The sequence below is a fragment of the Balaenoptera physalus genome, assembly GCF_965194825.1.
Source record: "Balaenoptera physalus genome assembly, chromosome: 2".
In the NCBI taxonomy this organism is placed as follows: Eukaryota; Metazoa; Chordata; class Mammalia; order Artiodactyla; family Balaenopteridae; genus Balaenoptera; species Balaenoptera physalus.
In genome coordinates, this window is record NC_138883.1 from 138083199 (window position 1) to 138094544 (window position 11346).

Sequence of the window (11346 nt, forward strand, 5' to 3'; positions counted from 1 at the left end):
TTAAGAAAATGGTCATAGGAACATACATATCGATAATTACCTTAAACGTGAATGGATTAAATGCTCCAACCAAAAGACACAGGCTTGCTGAATGGATACAAAAACAAGACCCATATATATGCTGTCTACAAGAGACCCACTTTAGACCTAGGGACACATACAGACTGAAAGTGACGGGATGGAAAAAGATATTCCATGCAAATGGGAATCAAAAGAAAGCTGGAGTAGCTATACTCATATCAGATAAAATAGACTTTAAAATTAAGAATGTTACAAGAGACAAGGAAGGACACTACATAATGCTCAAGGGATCAATCCAAGAAGAAGATATAACAATTATAAATATATATGCACCCAACATAGGAGCACCTCAATACATAAGGCAACTGCTAACAGCTATACAAGAGGAAATTGACAGTAACACAGTAATAGTGGGGGACTTTAACACCTCACTTACACCAATGGACAGATCATCCAAAATGAAAATAAATAAATAAACAGAAGCTTTACATGACACAATAGACCAAATAGATTTAATTGATATTTATAGGACATTCCATCCAAAAACAGCAGATTACATGTTCTTCTCAAGTGTGCATGGAACATTCTCCAGGATAGATCACATCTTGGGTCACAAATCAAGCCTCAGTAAATTTAAGAAAATTGAAATCATATCAAGCATCTTTTCTGACCACAACGCTATGAGATTAGAAATGAATTACGGGGAAAAAAACGTAAAAAACACAAACACACGGAGGATAAACAATACGTTACTAAATAACTAAGAGATCACTGAAGAAATCAAAGAGGAAATCAAAAAATACCTAGAGACAAATGACAATGAAAACACGACGACCCAAAACCTATGGGATGCAGCAAAAGCAGTTCTAAGAGGGAAGTTTATAGCTATACAAGCCTACCTAAAGAAACAAGAAAAATCTCAAGTAAACAATCTAACCTTACACCTAAAGAAACTAGAGAAAGAAGAACAAACAAAACCCAAAGTTAGCAGAAGGAAAGAAATCATAAAGATCAGAGCGGAAATAAATGAAATAGAAACAAAGAAAACAAGAGCAAAGACCAATAAAACTAAAAGCTGGTTCTTTGAGAAGATAAACAAAATTGATAAGCCATTAGCCAGACTCATCAAGAAAAAGAGGGAGAGGACTCAAATCAATAAAATCAGAAATGAAAAAGGAGAAGTTACAACAGACACCACAGAAATACAAAGCATCCTAAGAGACTACTACAAGCAGCTCTATGCCAATAAAATGGACAACCTGGAAGAAATGGACAAATTCTTACAAAGGTATAACCTTCCAAGACTGAACCAGGAAGAAACAGAAAATATGAACAGACCAATCACAAGTAATGAAATTGAAACTGTGATTAAAAATCTTCCAACAAGGGCTTCCCTGGTGGCGCAGTGGTTGAGAGTCTGCCTGCCAATGCAGGGGACATGGGTTCGAGCCCTGGTCTGGGAAGATCCCACATGCCGCGGAGCAGCTGGGCCCGTGAGCCACAACTACTGAGCCTACACGTCTGGAGCCTGTGCTCCGCAACAAGAGAGGCCGCGATAGTGAGAGGCCCACGCACCACGATGAAGAGTGGCCCCCACTTGCCGCAACTAGAGAAAGCCCTTGCACAGAAACAAAGACCCAACACAGCCACAAATAAATAAATAAATAAAATTTAAAAAAAAAATCTTCCAACAAACAAAAGTCCAGGACCAGATGGCTTCACAGGTGAATTCTATCAAACATTTAGAGAAGAGCTAACACCTATCCTTCTCAAACTCTTCCAAAAAATTGCAGAGGAAGGAACACTCCCAAACTCATTCTATGAGGCCACCATCACACTGATACCAAAACCAGACAAAGACACTACAAAAAAAGAAAATTACAGACCAGTATCACTGATGAATATAGATGCAAAAATCCTCAACAAAATACTAGCAAACAGAATCCAACAACACATTAAAAGGATCATACACCACAGTCAAGTGGGATTTATCCCAGGGATGCAAGGATTCTTCAATATACACAAATCAATCAACGTGATACACCATATGAACAAATTGAAGAATAAAAACCATATGATCATCTCAATAGATGCAGAAAAAGCTTTTGACAAAATTCAACACCGATTTCTGATAAAAACTCTCCAGAAAGTGGGCATAGAGGGAACCTACCTCAACATAATAAAGGCCATATATGACAAACCCACAGCAAACATCGTTCTCAATGGTGAAAAACTGAAAACATTTCCTCTAAGATCAGGAACGAGACAAGGATGTCCACTCTCACCACCATTATTCAACATAGTTCTGGAAGTCCTAGCCATGGCAATCAGAGAAGAAAAAGAAATAAAAGGAATACAAATTGGAAAAGAAGAAGTAAAACTGTCACTGTTTGCAGATGACATGATACTATACATAGAGAATCCTAAAATTGCCACCAGAAAACTGCTAGAGCTAATTAATGAATATGGTAAAGTTGCAGGATACAAAATTAATGCACAGAAATCTCTTGCATTCCTATACACTAATGATGAAAAATCTGAAAGAGGAATTATGGAAACACTCCCATTTACCACTGCAACAAAAAGAATAAAATACCTAGGAATAAACCTACCTAGGGAGATAAAAGACCTGTATGCAGAAAACTATAAGACACTGATGAAAGAAATTAAAGATGATACAAACAGATGGAGAGATATACCATGTTCTTGGACTGGAAGAATCAACATTGTGAAAATGACTATACTACCCAAAGCAATCTACAGATTCAATGCAATCCCTATCAAATTACCAATGGCATTTTTTACGGAGCTAGAACAAATCATCTTAAAATTTGTTTGGAGACACAAAAGACCCTGAATAGCCAAAGCAGTCTTGAGGGAAAAAAAACAGAGCTGGAGGAATCAGACTCCCTGACTTCAGACTATACTACAAAGCTACAGTAATCAAGACAATATGGTACTGGCACAAAAACAGAAACATAGATCAATGGAACAAGATAGAAAGCCCAGAGATAAACCCACGCACCTATGGTCAACTAATCTATGACAAAGGAGGCAAAGATATACAATGGAGAAAAGACAGTCTCTTCAATAAGTGGTGCTGGGAAAACTGGACAGCTACATGTAAAAGAATGAAATTAGAATACTCCCTAACACCATACACAAAAATAAACTCAAAATGGATTAGAGACCTAAATGTAAGACTGGACACTATAAAACTCTTAGAGGAAAACATAGGAAGAACACTCTTTGATATAAATCACAGCAAGATCTTTTTTGATCCACCTCCTAGAGTAATGGAAATAAAAACAAAAATAAACAAATGGGACCTAATGAAGCTTCAAAGCTTTTGCACAGCAAAGGAAACCATAAACAAGACGAAAAGACAACCCTCAGAATGGGAGAAAATATTTGCAGATGAATCAACGGACAAAGGATTAATTTCCAAAATATATAAACAGCTCATTCAGCTCAATATTAAAGAAACAAACACCCCAATCCAAAAATGGGCAGAAGACCTAAATAGACATTTCTCCAAAGAAGACATACAGATGACCACGAAGCACATGAAAAGATGCTCAACATCACTAATTATTAGAGAAATGCAAATCAAAACTACAATGAGATATCACCTCACACCAGTTAGAATGGGCATCATCAGAAAATCTACAAACAACAAATGCTGGAGAGGGTGTGGAGAAAAGGGAACCCTCTTGCACTGTTGGTGGGAATGTAAATTGATACAGCCACTATGGAGAACAATATGGAGGTTCCTTAAAAAACTAAAAATAGAATTACCATATGACCCAGCAATCCCACTACTGGGCATATACCCAGAGAAAACCGTATTTGAAAAAGACACATGCACCCGAATGTTCATTGCAGCACTATTTACAATAGCCAGGTCATGGAAGCAACCTAAATGCCCATCAACAGATGAATGGATAAAGAAGTTGTGGTACATATATACAATTGAGTATTACTCAGCCATAAAAAGGGACGAAATTGGGTCATTTGTTGAGACGTGGATGGATCTAGAGACTGTCATACAGAGTGAAGTAAGTCAGGAAGAGAAAAACAAATATCGTATATTAACGCATGTATGTGGAACCTAGAAAAATGGTACAGATGAACCAGTTTGCAGGACAGAAGTTGAGCCATGGATGTAGAGAACAAACGTATGGACACCAAGGGGGGAGAACCACGGTGGGGTGGGGATGGTGGTGTGCTGAATTGGGCGATTGGGATTGACATGTATACACTGATGTGTATGAAATTGATGACTAATAAGAACCTGCAGTATAAAAAAACAAACAAACAAAACAACTAATACTAAACTTTAATTGGGTTAATTGTATGGAAATATGTTAATATAAATGTTTCAGACATTACATGAAATTTCTAAAAATCTTATATGTTCTGGTATAATGTTATAAGTCATAATCCTAGTTATTACTTTAAAATGTATATCTCAGAAATAACTAATTTTCTTGTCAACTGCATTATTATGAACTTTCATCAAATCTTTAACCGTGGTCATTTTTAAGTCTTTTGTCCTTTACAGACAGTTCTGGGTGTATTCTGATGCTTTTGCAAATATGTTCCTATAAAAGGGTTTCATCTTCAAGAAATTCATGGAAAAGACTCTGACAAGTACAGGTTTCTGGTAACTGACTGTACTGCTGAACTGAATGAATAAGCATTTTCAGAACTCTAATGAAAAACTGATGATCTCATAAAAGTGCTAACAAAAGATCAAGATAAAAAAAAATTAATTACATGGGACTGAGTGAACTGATGTGGATGAGTATAATTTTTGTGACTTTCTGTTTGAATTAAAATTTTTTTTAAAAAAATCCCACAAGGACTCAGAGGCAAAGAATATACAAATCAATTTTCACTGCAAAGTAAAGCAGCTGTTACAGTGGAGGATTACTGGACTGAATGTCAATATTATGACATAATATGAGTGTGTTTCATGTTTGGTAATTGCAATTATTGTTGCTTTTGTTGTGGTCATCCATGTACAGTGCTTGGTGTCAGTCTATTTATCTCTTGTAAAAATAAAATACAGTGTGTGTGTGTGTGTGTGAAAAAAAAAAAAGACACTTAAGAGATAAATCAATCAATATAATATATGGATTGTTTGCATACTATTTCCAACAAACCAAGTATAAACACACACATGCACATGCACACCCATGCAGAAGCATGCAGAAGAACACATGAGCTCATGTGCATGCACACATGTTTATAAGACAATCGGGGAAATTTGGAACACTGATCAAAGATTAGAAAGTAAGTAACTTTTATGTAATTTAATGATATTGTAGGTTATATTTTTTAAAGAGCACATATCTTTTAAAGATACTTTGATAATATTTATAGATGAAACAATATGTCTGGGATTTGCTTCAAAATAATCCAGGGAGTAGGGTGGGAAGAAGTGGTTGGCAATATATATCAAATAGGAATGGCCATGGATTTAATCATTACCAAATTTGTGTAGTGAGCAAATGGTGGCTCACCAGACTATACTCTTCTTTTTTGTATTGTTTAAAATTCTTCACACTAACCATTAAAGGTTAAAATTTTTAAAGACTACTGATACAGTGATATAGTCAAGAAAACTCTCTCTTGGCTTTAGTCCTGACACTTGGCAAATACAAATTTCTTTGTATAATTAGAAATCATACATTGCCTCATTATTCTGGTAATTTATGCATATAAATTACCAGTTAGATTTCAAGTCCTTGGTATCAGGAATAGCATGTTTTGTTCATCGTTTTGCTCCAGTGCCTAGCTAGGAGTAGGACTAGATGGGGAAGTGTTTCTCAAATTTTTCCATGTGCAGAGAGCTTAATGCTCACTCAGCACAAATGTGGACCACTGGTTTTAGGTAAAGCAAATAAAGTCGGTATTAACTTTTATTAAAATTAAAATATTACTAAAATTAAGAGTATTAACACTGTATCAATGACAAGAATAATTGATAGAGAATAGTATTGGTAGACAAAAATAAATGATAAAAAATTGATTAATAAATACTACAATATTATATTATAAATGATAAATTTGATATGCTAAAAACATAAAAATAAATTTTTTATTTTTATGTTTCTTTATTGAAGTATAGTTGATTTACCATGTTGTGGTAGTTTCTGCTACACAGCAAAGTGATTCAGTTATACATATATACATATTCTTTTTCATATTCTTTTCCATTATGGTTTATCACAGGATACTGAATATGGTTCCCTGAGCTATATAGTAGGACCTTATTGTCTATCCATTCTATATATAATAGTTTGCATCTGCTAACCCCAAACTCCCACTTTATTCCCCCACCATCCTCCCCCCTTGGCAACCACAAGTCTATTCTCGATGTCTGTGAATCTGTTTCTGTTTCATAGGTAGGTTCATTTGTGTCATATTTTAGATTCCACATATAAGTGATATCATATGGTATTTGTCTTTCTCTTTCTGACTTACTTCACTTAGTATGATAATCTCTAGCTCCATCCATGTTGCTGCAAATGGCATTATTTCATTCTTTTTTATGGCTGAGTAGTATTCCGTTGTATATATGTACCAAATCTTCTTTATCCATTCATCTGTCAATAGACATTTAGCTTGTTTCCATGTCTTGGCTATTGTAAATACTGCTGCTATGAACATAGGGGGTGCATGTATCTTTTTTAATTATAGTTTTGTCCAGTATATACCCAGGAGTGGGATTGCTGGATCATATAGCAACTCTAAAAAATAAAATATTTTAAATTAACATGAATAGAAACGTTTCATCAGCTATAGAAATGACACCCTTTGCAATCTTTCACCAACGTCCCTCCATCTGGCTCAGTGTCCTATAGTTTGGGCCACAGGTCAGATTATACATCTTGTCTTTCCTCCTCATATAGTTTACCTTCCTCTGTATTTTTACTAAACACAGAGTTATCGAGCACAGAGTTCAGGTGGTCAGGAATGGCAGTAAATATTGGACACCTCTTTTATACAAGTTTGGAAAATCAAATAGAAAATGAGGTGGTTTCCCCTTTGGGTGGTAATGGACATTTATGGCCTTAATGGAAATTATGGTTTCACAGGTGTATGCTTATCTTCAAACTCACTGATTTGTATACCTTAAATATATACAGCTTTTTATGTGTCAACTATAGCTTCATAAAGTGGTTTTAAAAAATTAAAAATTAAATTAAATTTTTATCAGAACATGAAGTGGTTTCTCACTAAATCCTACTTTCACCGCCCTGTTGAACACTATGTTGACCAGCAATCACAATCGAACGCCAAAGGGTAAATATTTCTGCTTGGGAGATGACTTTTTCATTCCTTTATTGACCATAGCTCTAGAAAGTATTGTTTCATGGTCTGCTGCAGTGCCCAAATGTGGATATGGATATATATGTGTGTGTGTGTGTGTGTGTGTGTGTGTGTATCTCCAACATTATATTGTGTTTTTCTTCATGTGTTTCTCCAACAAGAGAAGAAAACCATTAACTATTGGTAAACAAACTCCCAGCAATCAAACTCTTCACACCACAGTTCAGCTTAAGAAATCCTGCTATCTCGTCCTGAGTGTTCATCATAGAAATATTTTGCCTATAATGTGAGAGTTTAGACCCCTAGTTTACACTATTCAAGATACTGAGATTTATGAATTTAGGTGTAAATGGCATTATGAAAAAAAATTATTTTAATTTCATTCCCCGTTTCAAAGACAAAAATGTACCATTCCCACATTCCAGGACAGTGCCTTCACTGGAGGTGAGCAGTGTCGCCCTAACTACATGTTTCTCCTGTCAGTATGAAAAGATGTGCACACAGAGACCCCGATTTGTTCTTATGCACACTCTTCAATACTTCCTTCAATGCCAAATGAAGATTAAGGGTTAAAGTACAACTATTCTTTGTGAGAAAGCATTTTGTGGTTCGACACACAGAGCCGCCTCTTTGATTCATGTGACAAAGCTCTTTCTCATTGTAAATTAGCTGGTGCTCCCTCAATATTTTTCGCAATAACCCTACTTAAGTCTACATTATACCCACAAAGTGTTATTGATTAAATTTAAAAAAATCTTTCTTCTTGCAACATGAAATTTCAGTGATAAACAAAATAAAAAGTTATCGGGCTTCCCTGGTGGCGCAGTGGTTGAGAATCCGCCTGCTAATGCAGGGGGCACGGGTTCGAGCCCTGGTCTGGGAAGATCCCACATGCCGCGGAGCAACTGGGCCCGTGAGCCACAATTGCTGAGCCTGCGCGTCTGGAGCCTGTGCTCCGCAACAAGAGAGGCTGCGATAGTGAGAGGCCCGCGCACCGCAATGAAGAGTGGCCCCCGCTTGCCACAACTAGAGAAAGCCCTCGCACAGAAAAGAAGACCCAACACAGCCATAAATAAATAAATAAATAATTTTTTAAAAAAACCAAAAAACTACACCATAAAAGCACCAGACATATTTATTCTAAACTACCCACTGTTTCATAATAAAATATATATATATATATTATATATGCACACATATTATATTTGTTATATGTATTATATTATATTTATTACATTATTTATATTGTATTACACTCAGTGCTAACTATGGAAAATGAAAAATTCTATGCATATAATTCTATGCATATTTCTGATAAAACACTAAGCCAAAATGAAAATGTTTGATTGGCTTCTGTGCCTCCTTTCCTTCAGCAATATGAATCACTTTATTCTGCCCTGATTTCTAGATTTACCATTTCCCTTCTCTTTCTTAATATAGTGAACCAAGTTGACTGGATTTATGCCCTGGTAGGAGGCTGACACAGTCAGTGGCTCAGTGCACAAGTTCTAGATCTAGATCTAGACCCCCTAAGGTGGCATCCCATTTCCACCACTGTTTAGCTGTGTGACTTTGTGTTTGTGCCTCAATTTCCTAATCCATAAAATAGAGATGAGAATAGTACCTACCTCACAGTGCTGTTGAGTTAATACATATAGAACAGCATTTAGACAAGTGCTCCTATAAATGTTGACGATTCTTTTTCAAAATAGCAGTGACCTCCAGTTGTCCTACCTCCTTGAAACTGTGCTGTAACAACCTTGATAATGAAGAGGGCCATGTTAATAATAACCTTGTGCTCAGTGCCTGTGATGTGTGAGCACTATCCAAGAGGCTTTGGATACAATGCCTCATTTAACTGTTATAATAAATTCTCTGCTGTATTCATTTGCACACAAAATCTGAAAATAAGGAAACTAAGATTTAGAGAATTTAAGAAAGTTACCCAAGATTACACAAGTAGTAAATTACGGAGCCAAGATTTGGAATGGATTCTTTCCAACTGTAGAGCCTGTGTTTTTCCCCCTTGGATAGAGCTTGGGGTGTCCTCCAACTGTTTGCTTAAATGTTTACAAACAAACAATCCTATGGTATATTCCACAGATAGGTAATCCCACCTAGCATGAATTTTTCTATTCAATTTTCTGAGCACACCTCATGTCCCATAGTTTCAGATTTGCAGATAGAGGGCCTACCTTACTGCAGCCTTCTTGCATTCGGTTAGAGAGCACAGGAAGAGAGAGAGAGAGAACATCAAAATGAGCCTTCAGAACCAAATTTATTTCATTGAAAGAGGTCCATTTTCCTAGAGGAGAGTAGAACTGCCTGTGCCTGAAGCCCCTGGGTTGTAAGCAAGCTAAAAATGTCAAAGATTTAAAAAAAGAAAGCCTTGGCAAAAGCCTCATCAATCAAGCAATGAGGACTTCCCAGTAAGTTCCGTGACCCTGAGAATCAGATTGAGAATTATTCATCAAAGAAGCCACTGTCAGTTCCTCACATTTAATATTCAGATTCACAGTTTTCTTGTGCATGCCATAGTTTAATGATCAGGGACGAAAAGTGACCTGAAGAACCCAGCATGTATTTTCTGTTGACTTGTCACAGACGCTAACATGTCCTCAAGGTCTCCACAAAGCCATCCACCCAGAGGGGAGCTTGGTCTTCACAGAATCTGCACTACCTCAGAGCCCTGCTGACTAGTCAAGAAACTTAGGGAAATGCTATTGAGTGAAAGAACCGTGGAGGGGCAGGTGCAGAGCGGGCACAGCTGTGTTCCCTGATGAGTCCCCAGGGTCTAAAATGGTCAGCTAGGGGACTTCCCTGGTGGCCCAGTGGTTAAGACTCCGCGCTTCTGCTACAAGGGGCGTGGGTTCTACCCCTGGTCGGGGAACTAAGATCCCACATGCCACGCAGCATGGCCAAAAATTTAAAAAATAATAAAATAAAATAAAATGATCGGCCAGGTATCATGTCTCTGTTTTGAAAAAATATTAGGGGACCCAACAAATTTAATTTAATTTAATTTAAAATTTGACGACCAGAGCCTTTAAAAAGCATTTCCCCGTAGAGTCCCCATTTGGTCCCACAAACTTGAAGGCAGATACTGTTTTCCCCATGTTCTAAATGAAGTGACTGAGGCTCTGTCCAGGGTGATGAAGCAGTGAAGGAGGCAGCTGGGGTCTGAGCCCAGCTGAATGTCTCTGAAACCCCTCCTGCTACTCCCCTGGGCTCAAGTACATCCAATGCCCATCCTGAGCTCCAGCTATATGCCAGGCAATGTTCTGGGTGCTCAGAGAAATGGAGACAGGACATAGTCCCTGAGAGATGGGACAAATAAACAGGCATGTCAAATCTTCCGCAGGGGTTGCCAGCAGGGCACTCCACCATGGGGCGAGGCAGTGACACCAAAGCTGGGGCCTGAGAGATGACTAGAAATTGGTCAGACAAAGGGAGTGTTCCATGAAGACTTTGAGCCCAAAACTTCAACCTGAGCAGTCTCCAATCTGACAGCCAAATAATGTTCCCCTCCTATTTAGGGCTCCTGGGATTCATCTACTTCACATTTTCACACTGTTGGGCAAATATTTTTTAAAGAACCATTTTTTCTAGGAAAAAAAAAAAAAATATATATATATATATATAATACACACATAGTATGTGGTATATATGTATATGTGTGTGAATGTGTATTTACATAAATATTCATATACATGTGTCTATAGACATGTAGAAATAGAGATATAGATCTAGATACAGATAAACTACATACAGAAGGACAAAAAAGCCATTAAATTCATTGAGTACTACTTTTCCATGTGGAACATTAGCTAGTTTTTTCAGTTATTCAATTATTTAAGAAACACTTAAAAAGTATTCAGTGAGCATCTATATATGTCAAGCATTGTGCTAGGCAGTGAGGATACAGCAACAAATAAGATCCTGTTCTCATGGTACTTACATTCTACTGGGGGAAGCAGATACAAG

The 11346-nt window shown here is 37.0% G+C and overlaps 1 protein-coding gene across 1 annotated transcript in view; it reads right to left on the reverse strand.

Moving 5' to 3' along the window:
* Nucleotides 1-11346, reverse strand: part of SV2B (synaptic vesicle glycoprotein 2B) — a 250581-nt gene that overhangs the window by 222390 nt on the left and 16845 nt on the right. The window lies entirely within an intron of this gene.